Here is a 16,595-nt window from a genome sequence, read left to right on the forward strand (position 1 = left end):
ATTGGTGTCATCGATTCAGTAAGGCTTCAAACAAAGAGTCTCAGAGGCTTTGGGCAACATGCAACAACATGCTTCTAGGGACACTTAACTAGTGCAAAGATTCAGAATTTTATACCTGCCCCATCACTCAGAATTGAGATTACGAGTAATAATTGACTGAAAGCTTTTCAATTGTGTAATATTTTTGGTATTTTCAATTTTTTAAAAATAAAAAATAAAGAATAAAAACAAACAAAGTAAAGCAAACTATATTTAAAGTTTTTGATTTTCTAAAAATAAAAGAAAGAATAGAAAGATAAATATTTTTGTCATTTTGGATTTTTTGAAAACAAATGAAAAATAGAAACACATAAAAATAATTTTGTATTTTCTGAAAAATAAATAAAAAAATAGAAGTGAACAGTAACAAAATATACACAGGATACAATACATCCGAACTTTCAGATGAACAGTAGACTCCGAGTCGTTCTGAGGGTTCGGAATATAAAGTATAGATTTTGAATCATTTCGAGGGTTCGGAGCGGTTCAGAGAAAGAACACTGCTTTACTTTACTATGCTATTTTCGGAACGGAATCTGCTTCTATCATTCCTAAGCCTTGTAGAATTCGATTGAATGTTTGTTCAGGTAAGGCTTTTATAAAGATATCAGCTAGTTGATCGGCGGATCTCACAAAGTGAATTTCGACATTGCCATCCTCTACGTGATCCCTTCTGAAATGATACCTCAATGCGATATGTTTTGTCTTGGAATGTTGCACTGGGTTATGGAAAATGCGAATAGCACTTTCAGAATCACCGTATAAGGGGATCCTCTTCATATTTTTTTAGTAATCTCTAAGCTGACTTTGTATCCATATCATTTGAGAAGTACATGAGGCGGTTGCGATATACTCAGCTTCAGCGGTAGACAAGGAGACGCATGTTTGCTTCTTCGATTGCCAACTTACAAGTTTGCCATCTAGAAACTGACATCCTCCAGTTGTACTTTTACAATCAAGACCGCATCCACCAAGATCAGCATCAAAGAAAGCTTGCACAAAGAAACCTGAATTTGAAGGGTAACAAATTCCGAGTGAGGTGGTTCTCTTAAGATATCGAAGAATGTTCTTCACTGCAGTCATATGTGGTTCACGAGGATTCTGTTGAAACCTAACACAATAGCAAACAACAAACATAATATCTAGACGACTCGATGTTAAATACATTAAAGATCCAATCATTTGTCGATACAAAGTCATATCAGCTGCAGGCTTGTCCAAGGACGGTGTAAGCTTTGTTCCGAATGTCATAGGAACCTTAACCTTTGAATCTCCCACCATTCCGAATTTCGCAAGCAAGGTTTTCGTATAAGCCTCCTGGTTGATGAATATACCCTCTTGACTCTGTCTAATATTTAAACCAAGGAAAAAGTTAATTGGACCCATTGAGCTCATCTCAAACATAGTTTCCATCAATTTTTGGAATTCAACAGATAATCTAGGATTAGTAGATCCGAATATGAGATCATCAACATAGATTTGGACGATCATCAGATGGTCACCAGCTTTCTTGTGAAAGAAGGTTGGGTCGACCAAGCCTTGTTTAAATTTGGATTGTTTTAAAAATCGAGTTAGGGTTTCATACCATGCACGAGGAGCTTGTTTTAAACCATAAACCGCTTTATCCAAAATATAACAATGATTTGGATATTTCTCATTAACGAAACCTGGTGGCTTATCCACATACACCGTTTCTTCTAATTCACCATTTAGAAAAGCACATTAGCCTTCCATTTAATAGTATCCGAAATTGTTTTTGAGCTGCATAGGTAAGGAAAATGCGAACAAATTCTAGTTTTGCAACCGGTGCGAATGTTTCTTCATAGTCTATGCCTTCCTCTTGGCAGTATCCCTTCCCAACTAACCGTACTTTGTTTCTGATTATGCCTTCCTCATACCTACAACAGATGCATCCTTCGGAGTTGGAATCAGTATCCAAACTTTATTACGCTCTAACTCATTGAGCTCTTCCTGCATTGCTTGCACCCAATCAGAATGATCAATAGCAATCTTAACTGTTTTTGGCTCACTCTTGGAAATGAACAAATTAAACATGCAAAATTCCATTTTGGAAAATAATGCAGTCTGATTTGTTTTTTGTTGAGCTCTGGAGAACACCGGAAGAAGCTGCTCCAATCACTTGTGATTTCGGATGATCTTTGGTCCACTTAGCCAAAGAAGGGTAATTCGGGTCATAGGATAGATCTAATTCTGCATTTACATCTTCGAATTCCGACTGAGCATCTGAGTCATTATTTTCACTCTCATTCTTCCCTTGGAATGATGTATGTGGCTCTACGTTCGGAATCGGGTGCTCCCCCTGGATTGGAATCTCATGGTTTACTTGAGGATTTGAATGCTTCTCCTGAACAGGTGTACTCGATGTGGAGGTTGAAGTTAAACCCTCCCCCTGAACTGGAGCTTTAGAGGCTTGTGACTGTGGTGGTTTTTCAGAAGTATTCGGAATTTGAGGCTCTTTTTCAAGGTATTTAGCAGCAACATCAATGATCTTCTTTAGTTCATCTTTTTTATTATCTGATGTTTTTGATTCCGAAGAGATCGCCTTTTCTGGCTCATCAAACAGGTTCATGAATTCCTCGTAAAGATTTTAAAGAGGAATCGTCATCGGATTTGTCATAGGAAAAATCTCCTCAGATTGACAATCAGCCTTCTAATACTTCTTTATATAATTATCATCAAACGTGACATAATAGGTTTCTTCTATCTTCTTTGAATTTTTATTCAGAATCATATATGCCTTCGAAGTAAGAGAGTACCCCAAAAAGATCCCTTTGATTGATTTCACATCGAACTTGTTCCGTTGCTCTTTAGAATTGAAGATAAAACACCTGGAACCAAATACATGAAAGAACTTGACATTAGGTTTTCGTTTATTTAGAATCTCATAAGGAGTGATTGAAAATCTTTTATTGATGAGAGATTGATTCTGAGTGAAACAAGCAGTTCTGATAACCTCAGCCCATAAACAAAGTGGAAGGTTCGCAAAAGATAGCATGGTCCTTGCAGCTTCGCAAAGAGATTGGTTTCGTCTTTAAACGAGTCTGTTATACTGAGGAGTGTAAGGAGTAGAGAAGTTATGAGTAACTCCTTTTTCAGTCAGGAATTCTTCAAACACTTGGTTTTTGAATTCCGAACCATTATCACTGGAAACGTTCCTAACTAGCTTTCGCAATTGAAGCTCGATCTGCTTGATGAAGTCCTTAAGCTTGGATGTTGCATCTGATTTATGTTTAAGAAATAAACCCAAGTAAATCTGGAAAATTCATAAACAATAATAAGAATGTATTTGTTACCACCAATACTCTCGATGGAAGATGGACCACAAAGATCTATATGTAATAATTCAAGTGGCTCAATCACTTTGGTGTTGATGATAGTCGAATGACTCTTGCGACTTTGCTTTCCCAGTTTGCATGCTGCACACAAATGTTCCTTCTTGAATTTTAAAAGAGGAAGTCCTCGCACAATATCTCCAAGTACGAGTTTGTTGATGTCCTTGAAGTTGAGATGCGAGAGCCTTTAGTGCCATAACCAACTTGTTGGATAAGGTGTCTAAGTCCATAACTATTGCTGGTATGTACTTGACCCGACCCGGCATGGTCCATTTGGGTTGCATGGCACCATGCAATTGGATAAACTAAAATGAGAGAAATAACACTTATGGTTTATTAATATATTATAAGTTCTAATATATTAATAATATTATTTAATTAGTTTGATCAAGAATTAATTTAGAATTAATTAAGTGATCAAAAGATAACTAATTAAATATATGGGTAGATTATGTAAATCTTCCAGATCTTATATAGTGGGCTAAAAGGCTCCATGGATAATCAAGTTGGGTTAAACCCATTGAATGCTCCATGGAGGCTCCATGGGAGTTACAAACCCATGGGTCATGGAAATGAAGAGTCATGCCACATTAGGGTTTACATGGTGTAACCCTAGATGTGACACACTATATAAGCAACATGTTCTCCACCAAAATCGGCAACACATAAGAAACAAGAGGGCTAGAGCCGATTTTGCAAGTGTAAGATTCTCTCAAAGTTTACTCCTTTGCATTTGGTGTTGTGTGAAGCATTTGAGGCATCACACTTGGGGTGCTAGGCTCACAAGGTTTCAAGGATCATAATCAACAACAAGGTAAGTTATTCTATCTTTCATTCAAGTTAAAAATGTTCCCCATGTATGCTAGATAGGAATATAACCTTGGAATTCAACTTTGCATGATTATTAGACAAACATAGATCCAAGGTTATTAGGGTTGCATGTACACTTAGGAAGTGTTAGAATGCTCAAAACCCATCAGTGGTATCAAAGCATGGTTCGTTTGTTGTTTTTTTTTTTTTTGTGCAAACAGCTTGGAAAAAAATCGTTTTTCTGTTTTCTGCTCGTATGAAAGTTTGCACATTTGTTGCTGGAAATGGACTAGAAACATTACCCTAAACTGTTTTGATGTTTTAAAGCTTGTTTTAGATGGTGTAATGTTTATGCTAATCCATTTACAATGGCAATTATTAAAATTACAAGTTTTTTTTTAAGTGTAATTTTTGATTCTTGAAAGTGTTCATATTCATGTTCTTGAACTTATGAAGATTAGATGATCATAGGAATTGTTTGTAACCTTCATGGTAGTTTAATTCATGATCATAATGTGTTTTAATGGAGTCCATAACTTGTCCTCAAGTTATGGAAAACCAAAAGTCTCACTTTTATTAAAGCCATTAAAAGAACACAAGAGTTATAAAAATGAAGAGTCTTCATTTTTATTACTCAATTAATTCATAAGTTATAAGAAATGAAAAGTTTTGGAAGTTTACAAAACTTGCCCTCAAGTTTTGGAACATGTAAAGTCTTGATTAAAACTTTAGTTCCAACCCTTAGAATTTTAAAAGTTAAAATTCAACCCTTATACTTTATAATATTATAAGTTACTAATATATATATGTATAACGTCAAGTCGTCTTACCGCTAGTACGCCTCATTCACGAAGCCGGTCTATAAGGGGGGTATAAGGTTGTTGCCTATAAAATGGAAACTTAATGGGTATCCACTCTCACCCACCGCTTCCTTGATCGGTGGAGGGTCGTTAGCCGAATGGGTAGGACAAGGACTTATAAATTCTCATTAAAGGTATGATGAATATTATAAAGTAACTAAATGCTTTTATTAAATTCCCAATCTTAGTTACTTTAGGAAAATGTGAATAAGGTGCTAATCCATGAAATTACACTTTACACTTTGTTTATGTCGTTAGTGGAGCTCGTGTGGTTAACCGGCACACTAACTTGGACTTAACAAGGTAGGTAAAGGGTGACTTAAAGTTTATTATAGGTCGGTGGAGCTCGTGTGGTTAACCGGCACATCGATTGAGTAATAAACATTGAGTGTACCAAGTGATTTGCATGGTTACTTCACACCTCGTTTTGTGATCCTCGGTATCCCAGTCACAAAACTTGGAGGTCACACTCGAGATTGAAACATGCCTTTGAAAAGTTCATTGAATCTCAAAAGAATCTAGGAATTTCTAAGAACCAATTAAAAACCTAATATCTATATTTCGTTTTTCATGGTGGAAATTGGTGAATCGTCATGCACCTACCTTTCAAATATGTTATAGCTTGGATTACGGCATAGCTCTTCTAAGTTATAATATATTGTGATTGGATCCTAGCCTTAATATTAAATTTGGGTGTTTTATTAAGGACTCTCTTAATATCTAAACTAATCTTGTTCTCTTCTTTCAGATGTCTGCAAACAATGCTGCTTCTGGCTCTAATCCTAATGGCTCCTTTACCCTTATGAACTTGTGTGGGAAAGTCACTTTTGATGGATCCAACTTCAATGAATGGATCAGAAACATCAGGATGATTACCCGCTACGAGGACAAAGAATATGTCCTTGACAAAGAGCTTAAGGAGAATGATGAGACCACTGCAACTCCCCAGGAGATCGCTGACTTCCGGGCACATGAAAGGGATGCTACAAAAGTGGCATGCATCATGTTGGCCACCATGACAGCAGAACTCCAAAAGTCCTATGAGGACTTCTACCCTTTTAAAATGCACCAAGATCTGATGGAAAGATACCATCAAAGTGCACGACAAGAGAGGTATGAAATCATATGCTCTATCATAACAACCATGATGAAGGACGGGGAATCCGTCACGAGCCACATGCAGAAAATGCAAAGGTATGTGGATCGGTTGCTGAAGCTTAATGTGAACTTCCCTGAGGAGCTTGCAATAGATATCATTTTGCACTCCTTACCATCGTGCTATGATCAATTCCGCATGACATATCACATGAATAAGGAAGAGGTCACACTCAGCAAACTTCAGGGACTCCTCAAGACCGCAGAAACAGGTCTTAAGGGTAAGTCGGTTGTTAACACTCCTACTCCAAACTCCGCCCCGGTTTTGGCAATCGGGAAAGGTAGAGGGAAGAAGAGGAAGAGCTCTTCGAAGGGTACCAAGGCTAGGACCCTTGATGGCTCTTCTTCAAGTGGAACCAAGAAAGGTTTTGTCACTCCTTCTTCTGACCCTAAAGAGGCTGAATGCTTCTATTGCCATGAAAAGTCACATTGGAAGCGGAACTGCCTAAAGTACCAGCAAGATGTGAAGGATGGGAAAGTTAAACCCAACCATGCAGGTATTTACACTATCTTATCTAATAACTCACCCCATTCTAACTCTTGGGTCCTTGATACCGGTTGTGGTATTCATATCTGTTCTGATTTGCAGGGACTAAGAAGAAGTGAGAATGTGGAGCATGGAAAAATAAACTTAATCATGGGGAATAGGAAAGCTTTACCTGTCACCAAGATTGGAGTTTATACTTTATCGCTAAGTAGTGGGTTTAGTTTAGATTTGAATAAATGTTGTTATTCGCCAGAAATGGCAAGAAATATTATTTCCTTTCATGCATTGTATAAACAAGCTTTCACCTTTTCATTTGATAATGAAGTTGGTTCGATTAATGCTTTCTTTAATAATGTTCTTTATTTTAAAGCATTACCTTGTGATGGTGTGTATGAAACTGTATCTGTGGTTGATAACTTAGGAAATAATGTATTGTGTATTGATTCTGTTAATGATAATAACTTGGATAAAGCATCATTATGGCATTGTCGTCTTGGACATATAAGCAAGAAACGCATAGGCCAACTCCAAAAGGATGGAGTATTGGAGTCATTTGACCTAAAGTCAGATGATAGTTGCGAATCATGCTTACTTGGAAAAATGACAAAGTCACCCTTCACAGGTTCTTGTGAGAGGGGTGAAGGTTTGTTGGATCTTATACACACGGATGTGTGTGGGCCCTTCAAACATGCCACAAGGGATGCTAATCGTTATTATTTGACTTTTACTGATGATTACAGTAGAAATGGATATGTCTACTTAATCAAGCATAAGTCAGAGACTTTTGAGAGGTTTAAAGAGTTTAAACAGGAAGTCGAGAATCAATTGGGCAGGAACATTAAGATGCTTCGATCCGATCGAGGTGGTGAGTATCTTAGTTCAGAGTTCCTCGACTACCTTAGGGAATGTGGGATTGTCTCACAATTTACACCTCCCATGACACCGCAGTTGAATGGTGTAGCTTAGAGGCATAATCGAACCTTGTTGGATATGGTTCGTTCCATGATGAGTCGAGCTTCGCTACCAATCTCATTTTGGGGGTATGCCTTAGAGGCTGCCGCCCATATCCTTAATCTAGTTCCCACAAAGAAAGTTGCCAAAACTCCTCATGAGATGTGGACTGGTAAAGTACCCAAACTAGACCACATTAAGATTTGGGGTTGCGAGGCTTTCGTGAGACGCGAGACTCATGATAAGCTCGAACCTCGAAATGAGAGGTGTATTTTCATCGGCTACCCACAGAAATCCTTTGGTTACCTCTTCTACAGACCTAGTGAGAATGTGGTCTTTGTAGCTAGGAGGGCTTTCTTTCGAGAGAGAGAGAGTTCATAAGCCAAGGAGACAGTGGGAGGCAAGTTGACCTTGAAGAAATTCAAGAGTCAAGTGGTGAAGGAACTTCAAACCCTAGCACTCAACTTGAGGAGGAAACTTCTGTTGAGCCAATTGACAAGTCTGTACCTCTGAGGCGTTCCACAAGGGTTAGGAATGCACCTGAGCATTACTATGGATTCCATATTACTGCGGAAGGTGATACACTTATTAGTGATGAGACGCTGATAGGTCTGGATGAACCTAACAGTTACGCGGAAGCCATGGCAGGCCCTGAGTCAGCCAAGTGGAAAGAGGCAATGGACAGCGAGATACAGTCCATGTATGACAATCAAGTTTGGAACTTGGTTGAGAATGTACCAGGTCGTAAGACTGTAGGGTGCAAATGGATCTTCAAGAAGAAGACCGACATGGATGGTAATGTACACACTTATAAGGCACGACTGGTTGCAAAGGGTTTCTCACAAACTCCGGGAGTTGATTATGATGAGACCTTTTCTCCAGTGGCCAAGATTAAGTCTATTAGGGTTCTGTTAGCCATAGCCGCATTTCATGACTATGAAATATGGCAAATGGATGTCAAAACCGCTTTCCTTAATGGAAAGTTGGCTGAGGATGTTTACATGAGTCAGCCAGAGGGTTTTGTCAACACAGAGTACCCTAATAGAGTGTGTAAGCTTGAGAGATCCATTTATGGGTTAAAGCAAGCACCTCGCAGATGGAATCTTTGCTTTGATGAGAAAGTCAAGGAATTTGGCTTTTCTAGGAGTGAAGATGAATCTTGTGTATATGTCAAGGCTAGTGGGAGTATAGTTAGCTTTTTGGTATTGTATGTGGATGACATACTACTCATAGGAAATGACATCCCAACTCTGCAGGAAGTTAAGTCCTGGCTTGGGAAGTGTTTCTCTATGAAGGACCTAGGAGAAGCTGCCTGTATTCTAGGGATAAGGATCTTGAGAGACCGGAGTAAAAGACTAATTAGACTTAGTCAGAGTACTTACTTGGATAAGGTGTTGAAGAGATTCGGCATGCAGGACTCCAAGAAAGGAGAGTTACCCATCCAGAGTAATGCCAGATTGAGTAAGACACAAAGCCCTAGTACTGAGGCTGAGATAGCAGAAATGAGTCGAATACCTTATGCTTCGGCTGTAGGATCGATCATGTATGCTATGACGTGTACTCGACCTGATGTAGCCTTTGCTTTGAGCATGGTTAGCAGGTATCAGGGGAACCCTGGCAAGGCACACTGGACTGCGGTAAAGAATATCCTCAAGTACCTACGGAGGACTAAGGACTGGGTCCTTACCCTCGGTGGGAGTGAAGACTTGAGAGTTGTAGGGTATAGTGATGCTAGCTTTCAGACTGATAGGGATAATTTCCGCTCTCAGTCAGGCTGGGTCTTTACCTTAAATGGAGGAGCAATTTCTTGGAAGAGTTCCAAGCAAGAGACAGTGGCTGATTCAACTTGCGAATCAGAATATATAGCAGCTAGCGAGGCAGCAAAGGAGGCGATATGGCTGAAGAACTTCATTGGAGACCTTGGAGTTGTACCAGCTATTAAAGAGCCAATGGAAATTTTCTGTGATAGTGAAAGTGCAGTTGCCTTAACCAAGGAACCAAGGGATCACGGGAGATCCAGACACATCGACAGAACATACCATTTCATCAGACATCGAATAGAAGAAGGACTCCTCGTGGCAAAGAGGGTATCATCGGATGAGAATCCAGCAGATCCCCTCACGAAAGGACTGACTCGGGTTAAGCATCTCCAGCATGCTCGGAGCATAGGGCTGAAGGATGATATTAGATTTAGTAGTTAGATAACCTTGAAATTTGTAAAGTGTAATTGACATTAGATGATGAATAAAAGGTGTTTTATTTATGAGTAAAGTGTTGCTATCTCTTGTCGATCATTTACTATATTTCTTTTGCATGTTTTGACTTCCAGAATAATTATGTTTGGTATATCATATTATTCGAACCTCCACAGTCGGTCATATGTCGGAAGTAGGTATGAATCAAGACTGTCATGATTGGTTGTAGAGGTCTAAGTTGTTGGACATGGCTACAACACTCATGAGTGCTCATAAGTTCTGAGCATTGGACTCAACCCACGCTCACTGGAATCACTTCATGGAATTTATCTTGAGTGATCGTGAGACGGTAATATAATATAAGTCTTCAAACCTAGATATATGATTTGGATATTTCTCATTAACGAAACCTGGTGACTTATCCACATAGACCGTTTCTTCTAATTCACCATTTAGAAAAGCACATTAGCCTTCCATTTAATAGTATCCGAAATTTTTTTTGAGCTGCATAGGTAAGGAAAATGCGAACAAATTCTAGTTTTGCAACCGGTGCGAATGTTTCTTCATAGTCTATGCCTTCCTCTTGGCAGTATCCCTTCCCAACTAATCGTACTTTGTTTCTGATTATGCCTTCCTCATACCTACAACAGATGCATCCTTCGGAGTTGGAATCAGTATCCAAACTTTATTACGCTCTAACTCATTGAGCTCTTCCTGCATTGCTTGCACCCAATCAGAATGATCAATAGCAATCTTAACTATTTTTCGCTCACTCTTGGAAATGAACAAATTAAACATGCAAAATTCCATTTTGGAAAATAATGCAGTCTGATTTGTTTTTTGTTGAGCTCTGGAGAACACCGGAAGAAGCTGCTCCAATCACTTGTGATTTCGGATGATCTTTGGTCCACTTAGCCAAAGAAGGGTAATTCGGGTCATAGGATAGATCTAATTCTGCATTTACATCTTCGAATTCCGACTGAGCATCTGAGTCATTATTTTCACTCTCATTCTTCCCTTGGAATGATGTATGTGGCTCTCACGGTTTACTTGAGGATTTGAATGCTTCTCCTGAACAGGTGTACTCGATGTGGAGGTTGAAGTTAAACCCTCCCCCTGAACTGGAGCTTTAGAGGCTTGTGACTGTGGTGGTTTTTCAGAAGTATTCGGAATTTGAGGCTCTTTTTCAAGGTATTTGGCAGCAACATCAATGATCTTCTTCAGTTCATCTTTTTTATTATCTGATGTTTTTGATTCCGAAGAGATCGCCTTTTCTGGCTCATCAAACAGGTTCATGAATTCCTCGTAAAGATTTGAAAGAGGAATCGTCATCGGATTTGTCATAGGAAAAATCTCCTCAGATTGACAATCAGCCTTCTAATAGTTCTTCATATAATTATCATCAAACGTGACATAATAGGTTTCTTCTATCTTCTTTGAATTTTTATTCAGAATCATATATGCCTTCGAAGTAAGTGAGTACCCCAAAAAGATCCCTTTGACTGATTTCACATCAAACTTGTTCCGTTGCTCTTTAGAATTGAAGATAAAACACCTGGAACCAAATACATGAAAGAACTTGACATTAGGTTTTCGTTTATTTAGAATCTCATAAGGAGTGATTGAAAATCTTTTATTGATGAGAGATTGATTCTGAGTGAAACAAGCAGTTCCGATAGCCTCAGCCCATAAACAAAGTGGAAGGTTCGCAAAAGATAGCATGGTCCTTGCAGCTTCGCAAAGAGATTGGTTTCATCTTTAAACGAGTCTGTTATACTGAGGAGTGTAAGGAGTAGAGAAGTTATGAGTAACTCCTTTTTCAGTCAGGAATTCTTCAAACACTTGGTTTTTGAATTCCGAACCATTATCACTGGAAACGTTCCTAACTGGCTTTCGCAATTGAAGCTCGATCTGCTTGATGAAGTCCTTAAGCTTGGATGTTGCATCTGATTTATGTTTAAGAAATAAACCCAAGTAAATCTGGAAAATTCATAAACAATAATAAGAATGTATTTGTTACCACCAATACTCTCGATGGAAGATGGACCACAAAGATCTATATGTAATAATTCAAGTGGCTCAATCACTTTGGTGTTGATGATAGTCGAATGACTCTTGCGACTTTGCTTTCCCAGTTCGCATGCTGCACACAAATGTTCCTTCTTGAATTTTAAAAGAGGAAGTCCTCGCACAATATCTCCAAGTACGAGTTTGTTGATGTCCTTGAAGTTGAGATGCGAGAGCCTTTAGTGCCATAACCAACTTGTTGGATAAGGTGTCTAAGTCCATAACTATTGCTGGTATGTACTTGACCCGACCCGGCATGGTCCATTTGGGTTGCATGGCACCATGCAATTGGATAAACTAAAATGAGAGAAATAACACTTATGGTTTATTAATATATTATAAGTTCTAATATATTAATAATATTATTTAATTAGTTTGATCAAGAATTAATTTAGAATTAATTAAGTGATCAAAAGATAACTAATTAAATATATGGGTAGATTATGTAAATCTTCCATATCTTATATAGTGGGCTAAAAGGCTCCATGGATAATCAAGTTGGGTTAAACCCATTGAATGCTCCATGGAGGCTCCATGGGAGTTACAAACCCATGGGTCATGGAAATGAAGAGTCATGCCACATTAGGGTTTACATGGTGTAACCCTAGATGTGACACACTATATAAGCAACATGTTCTCCACCAAAATCGGCAACACATAAGAAACAAGAGGGCTAGAGCCGATTTTGCAAGTGTAAGATTCTCTCAAAGTTTACTCCTTTGCATTTGGTGTTGTGTGAATCATTTGAGGCATCACACTTGGGGTGCTAGGCTCACAAGGTTTCAAGGATCATAATCAACAACAAGGTAAGTTATTCTATCTTTCATTCAAGTTAAAAATGTTCCCCATGTATGCTAGATAGGAATATAACCTTGGAATTCAACTTTGCATGATTATTAGACAAACATAGATCCAAGGTTATTAGGGTTGCATGTACACTTAGGAAGTGTTAGAATGCTCAAAACCCATCACAACTATCATCCAAAGATGCTTTCGTAAGGAGGCATATCGAAGGCTTTCCGATGATGGGATTTATATTCAAAGGAAACATCTCTCCATTTCTTTTGGAATTTAGAAGCACTACCTTTGTTTTCTTCTCTATGATTTCAGATCTGTCATCATCGAATGACACTTTCAGACCTGTACCTACAACCAATTGAGAGACGCTTATCAGGTTATTTTGCAGGCCTTCCACATATGCTACTTTCTGAATGGAGAATTCGCCATTCGTGATCATGACATATCCTTTGATCTCTCCCGTAGCATTATTTCCATACTTCACTTTGCCTCCGTCCTTCAGCGATTGGAATTCCCTCAGCTCTTCTCTCCTTCCAGTCATGTGACGCGAACATCCACGGTCAGTATACCATTCCGAGTCATACTGTTCGTCACAAATCACATACAAAATTCAGAGAGATTTAGGAACCCAAAGTTGTTTGGGTCCTCGTGAGGTCTTCTTAAGAACAGGAAAAGTTATAGTTTCATCAACCAAAAAATATCTCTTTATCAAAGTGGAATTCTCTCCTCTCGTGATTTTGAAAACAACATCCTCTTATCTTTGGGATTCTTTTCTTTAAAAGTAAATTGTCTTTGTTTAGATTCTATGTGTTGCCTTGCAACCTTTTTCATAAACTTCTTTTCCTCCTTTTTCAAAGTTGCTTCGGAGTCCTTGAAGGAAATTTCAGGTTCCGAAACAACTTTTCCTTTGCCCTTAACATCTTTTGATGTATTGACAGATTTTGAGACATTTGTTTTTGGAGAAAAATAGGGTTTTGTCTTTTCAAAAGGTTTTTATTGTTTTAAAAATGATGGTTTCAGAAAAACTTTTGGTTTTGAAACCTGTGGAGTTGAAGACTGTGGTTTTTAAAACGATTTAGGTTTCAGATTTGAAGAGGATTTTGCATTTTGATTTGCAGATCTTTCTGGGTTAACATAATTAGAATTGGAATTTTTAGATTTCCATAATCGCTTTCTTTCTTTTAGATTTTTCTGATATCTAGCATTTAATTGACGTTTCTTAGCAATATGATCCTCAGCCGACTTATGAATGTTAGCTCTATGTTTCTATTTTCTAACGGGTGTTGTTGTTTGCTCGGAGGTGGTTTCACTCGGGATATCCTTAGTGCCACTAGGTCATGCTTTATCATTACAAGGATTAAGGCAATTAAATGGTTCTGCGACATATCTCCCTTTGGTTTTCCATGACGTCATTTCAGAAAGACCTTTGGTTTCATCATAGTTATCAATTGGTCCTAACCAAAAGAACTCATTGCAACCATCTGCATTATCATCATCTAATAAGGACGTCAGTTCGGATGTTTGATTTTTGTTCAGTCCGGTTTTTACAAAAACTTGATTAGGGACGGTTTGTACTTTCGGAAATACTGTAGCTTTTTCTTTTAAAACATTCGAACCCTTGTTTTCAATAACATGAACATATTCAACTGAGTTATCAGAGATCAACTTTTTCTTTGGTGCAGACTCATTTTGTACAAAACCTGAACAATCAATCTTATCCTCTACAAAAATCTCACTCATGTCACTATCATCAAATTCAGAAACATTTTCAGCATCGAAAATATTTTCCGAACTCAATTTAGTGCATAAAGAGTCAAATTTTTGCACAATATCAGATTTAATATGTTCTTTATCATTTTCATCCAACATTTGCTTTAACATGCTTTTATGTTATTTGGACTGAATATATGCTTCTATTTTGTCAAGTCCAATTTTGTAGGATTCAGAAACATCATCCGAGGACACAATGGATTTACACTTATAGCATTCTTCATCGATTTCATCCTCTTTCAATTCGAGAAAGGGTAAAATCATTTTGTGTATCTTTTTACCTATTTCACAATCAAGATGCAGCTGAGTAATATTGAAATATAAACGTTTTGCAATTAAACAAAAAATATTCCGTTGTTTCAAAAGCGCTAAATTGTATCTTTTAAATAAATAACATCATCCCTAGACCTAGTCATCTCTAACTCCAACTTCTCTATCCACATCCGTCTCTCTTCACTCTTATTTGTTATCCTACTGATTTGATCAGTTAGGTTAGAATTACTTAAACATGTTCTTTTTAAGCTATCACTTAAACTAGAGACAGTAAATTTCAAATCATCTAATTCAGATTCGTAACGAGTGACATGAATATTAAGAGAATGGAGTATAGATTGTGCCTTACTGATGAATTTTTCGCATTCACTGGCCTGTTCAGAAACAGGTCTTGCAGCAAAACAGTTGTTAGAGGCATGCCCGCTATTAGTGGTGTATCCTCTCTGCTCCGAGACATCACCGCAAAGAATCAAGCATTTACCCTCGTACTCAAGGACTCTAGACTTCACTACAAAGCATCCACCATGTGTGGGCTTCCAAACTTCCTCGTCTTCCGAATCAGTTGACCAGACTTCAACACGTGCAAACTCATCATCGTCCTCTTGCACAATCAAACCAGCCTTAGCACTATCAGCACTCTTTTTCTTTCTAAGCTCCTCTATCTTTCGAAGATAGTAAGCTTCATCATCTTCTTCATCCTTCTTCTCACTCATTCTTCTCAACATACACTCCTTGGCCAAATGATTCTTGCCATAACAATAGTTACAGCCATAGCCAGAATCTCCCATCAGCTTATTCTCTTGTTTATCTTCATCCTTTTGGGAGCTTTTGAAGTTTTCATCTCTCGACTTTTCCGAACTGAAGTTTCCTGCTCTATTTCTACTTTTGAACCGACCAAAGTTCTTTTTGATGAATCTTTTCGGATTAGAAACCATCATAGCAAATTCTTCCTTGGTAAATTCAAACTCCGAGATGTCAGATTCTGAATCTTCTTCAGCAACCTTTTTACCCTTCGCAACTAGGGCCAACGATCCCATGCTAGAGATAAGCTTAACATATTTCGTTACTTCATCTTCGTGGGACCTCAAAATTCCCACCAGCTTTACCAAATAATAACTTTTAAACTGTTCATGAGCTTTAACCATGGACATGACAGCTTTCCACTCTGATCTCAAACCATTCATAAACTTGAGTTTTTGCTCTATCGGTTCACGCCTGATCTTGTGTTTTAACATCCTGATCAAGAGATTATTAAAACTATTAAAAGTTTGATCAAGTTTCTCTTCTGGCTTTCGAACAAAGGTTCCAAACTCTGATAAAAAGCAAAGTTTGTACAGAATGTTCCAGATCTACATCACTTGAGTAGAGTTCCTTTAATCGATCCCAGATTTCCTTGGTCGTATCACATGCACTCACCAGACGAAATGTGTTCGGAGGAAGAGCGAATCTGATTATTCGCATAGCCTTGACATTGCTTAAAAGCTTGTCCTTTTCATCTTGAGGAACATCTTTAACATCAACAAGAAGAGTATTGTATTCAGCTTGAGTTTTAATGACCCTCCAAGTGGCAGTGTGAGTGAACGTTTATTGTGTCATGGATTCCCATATTAAGGTGCCATGATCTTCAAGACCTAGAATGTAGTCTTCGAAGTGTAGTGCACAGACCTCATAATCCTGCGGAAAAAGGATTGGGATTCTAGTCGTAGAACCGATGCTGCTTGACAGATTAAATGAAAGTGTATAAAGATCTTCTGGTTGCATGATGACTATTCACAAAAACCTGTTTAGAATAAGATGTGCAAAACAATAATCGAGTTTAGGGCTTAACTAGAAACCA

The sequence above is a fragment of the Lactuca virosa genome, chromosome 8 (assembly GCF_052849685.1).
Source record: "Lactuca virosa cultivar CGN04683 chromosome 8, Lactuca_virosa_CGN04683_v6, whole genome shotgun sequence".
Classification (NCBI taxonomy): Eukaryota; Viridiplantae; Streptophyta; class Magnoliopsida; order Asterales; family Asteraceae; genus Lactuca; species Lactuca virosa.